Consider the following 3,236-nt stretch of genomic DNA (forward strand, 5'->3'; position numbering starts at 1 on the left):
AAGTTCAAGGAGTTGACTATGATGAGACTTTCTCACTTGTAGCGATGTTAAGAGCCTGTTGGAATTATATTAGCAGTTATTGCATTATTTATGAAATCTTGTAGATAAATGTCAAAACATTGTTTCCTCGACGATTTTCTTGAGGAAAGGTTGTATATGATACAACCAGAAGGTTTTGTCGATCCTAAAAGATGCTAACAAGTATGCAAAGCTCCAACGATCCTTCTAAGGACTGGAGTAAGCATCTCGGAGTTGGAATATACGCTTTGATGAGATGATCAAAGATTTTGGGTTTATACAAAGTTTATGAGAAACTTGTATTTCCAAAGAAGTGAGTGGGAGCACTATAGAATTTCTGATGAATATATGTTGTTGACATATTGTTGATCGGAAATGATGTAGAATTTCTAGAAAGCATATAGGGTTGTTTGAAAGGTGTTTTTCAATAAAAACCTGGATTAAGCTACTTGAACATTGAGCATCAAGATCTATAAGGATAGATGAAAAACGCTTAATAGTACTTTCAAATGAATACATATCGTGACAAGATTTTGAAGGAGTTCAAAATAGATCGGCAAAGAAGGAGTTCTTGGCTGCGTTATAAGGTGTGAGTATTGAGTAAGACTCAAGACCTGACCACGCAGAAGAGAGAGAAAGGATGAAGGTCATCCCCTATGCTTTAGACGTAGGCTCTATAGTATGCTATGTTGTGTACCGCACCTGAAGTGTGCCTTGCCATGAATCAGTCAAGGGGTACAAGAGTGATCCAGGAATGGATCACAGAACAGCGATCAAAGTAGTCCTTAGTAACTAGTGGACTAAGGAATTTTCTCGATTATGGAGGTGGTAAAAGAGTTCGTCGTAAAGGGTTACATCGATGCAAACTTTGACACTCATCTGGATGACTCTGAGTAGTAAACCAGATTCATATAGTAGAACAGTTATCTGGAATAGTTCCAAATAGCGCGTGGTAGCTGCATCTACAAGATGACATGGAGATTTGTAAAGCACACACGGATCTGAAAGGTTCAGCCCTGTTGACTAATAACCTCTCTCACAAGCGAGATATGATCAAACCCCATGGGTGTTGGATTCATTACAATCACATAGTGATGTGAACTAGATTATTGACTCTAGTGCAAGTGGGAGACTGTTGGAAATATGCCCTAGAGGCAATAATAAAATGGTTATTATTATATTTCCTTGTTCATGATAATTGTCTATTGTTCGTGCTATAATTGTATTAACTAGAAACCGTAATACATGTGTGAATACATAGACCACAACATGTCCCTAGTGAGCCTCTAGTTGACTAGCTCGTTGATCAATAGATGGTTATGGTTTCCTAACCATGGACATTGGATGTCATTGATAATGGGATCACATCATTAGAAGAATGATGTGATGGACAAGACCCAATCCTAAGCATAGCACAAGATCGTGTAGTTCATTTGCTAAGAGCTTTTCTAATGTCAAGTATCATTTCCTTAGACCATGAGATTGTGCAACTCCCAGATACCGTAGGAATGCTTTGGGTGTACCAAACGTCACAACGTAACTGGGTGGCTATAAAGGTGCACTACAAGTATCTCCGAAAGTGTTTGTTGGGTTGGCACGAATCGAGACTAGGATTTGTCACTCCGTATGACGGAGAGGTATCTCTGGGCCCACTCGGTAATGCATCATCATAATGAGCTCAGTGTGACCAAGGAGTTAGTCACGGGATCATGCATTACGGAACGAGTAAAGAGACTTGCCGGTAATGAGATTGAACAAGGTATAGGGATACCGACAATCGAATCTTGGGCAAGTAACATACCGATAGACAAAGGGAATTGAATACGGGATTGATTGAATCCCCAACATTGTGGTTCATCCGATGAGATCATCGTGGAACATGTGGGAGCCAATATGGGTATCCAGATCCCTCTATTGGTATTGGCCAGAGAGGTATCTCGGTCATGTCTACATGGTTCCCGAACCCGTAGGGTCTACACACTTAAGGGTCGGTGACGCTAGAGTTGTTATGGGAAATAGTATGTGGTTACCGAAGGTTGTTTGGAGTCCCGGATGAGGTCCCGAACATGACGAGGAACTCCGGAATGGTCCGGAGGTGAAGATCGATATATTGGACGAAGGGTATTGGAGTCCGGAATTGTTCTGGGGGTACCGGGTGACGACCAGCGTGTCCGAAAGGGGTTTCGGAGGCCCTGACAAGCGTTTGGGGGGCCTATGGGCCAAGGGGAGGGGGAACATCAGCCCACTAAGGGGCTGAGCGCCCCTCCCACCCCTTCTCACGTAACTTGGAGAGGTGGGGGCACCTCCCCTAGGGCAGTCACCCCTCCCGGCTTAGGGGGCAAATTTCCTAGGGGTGGGGGCGCCTAGACCCATCTAGGGTTTCCCCTATGGCCGCCGCCCCTCCCTAGGGAAACCCTAGGGCGCCTCCTCCTCCCCCCTTCCCCCTATATATAGTGAGGGAGAGAGAGGGCAGCCGCACCCCTTCCCTGGCGCAGCCCCTCCCTCCTCCAACTCTTCCTTCTCCTCCGTAGTGCCTGGCGAAGCCCTGCAGGAATACCACAAGCTCCACCACCACGCCGTCGTGCTGCCGGAGCTCTCCCTCAACTTCTCCTCTCCCCTTGCTGGATTAAGGAGGAGACGTCCCCAAGTTGTACGTGTGTTGAACGCGGAGGCGCCGTCCGTTCGGCGCTAGATCAGATCTTCCATGATTTGAATCGCCGCGAGAACGACTCCATCAACCGCGTTCTTGTAACGCTTCCGCTTAGCGATCTTCAAGGGTATGAAGATGCACTCCCTTCTCTCTCTCGTTGCTAGCATCTCCTAGAATGATCTTGGTGACACGTAGGAATTTTTTTGAATTATTGCTACGTTCCCCAACACATCCCTCGAACTCTTGATCCAGCAAAGTGTCGAGGAAGTAGATGAGTTCCGTCAGAACGGCGGTGTGGTGTCAGTGATGTGCATGGCTTCGACTAAGCACTACGATAATATGACCGAGGGTGTAATCTGTTGAGGGAGGCACCGCACACGGCTAACGATTGTTGGTGTGTGTTCTAGGCGCCCCCTCCCCATGTATATATAGGTGGGAGGGGGAGGGGAGCAGACTTGGGGTGCCCCAAGTAGGAGGAATCCTACTTGGGGCCCTAGTCTGATTCGCCCCCCCCCCTTTCCTTATTACTGGAAGGGGGAAAAGGGAAGAGGGAAGGGAGGAAGGAAGG

This window comes from Triticum dicoccoides, chromosome 2B, assembly GCF_002162155.2.
Source record: "Triticum dicoccoides isolate Atlit2015 ecotype Zavitan chromosome 2B, WEW_v2.0, whole genome shotgun sequence".
Taxonomy (NCBI): domain Eukaryota; kingdom Viridiplantae; phylum Streptophyta; class Magnoliopsida; order Poales; family Poaceae; genus Triticum; species Triticum dicoccoides.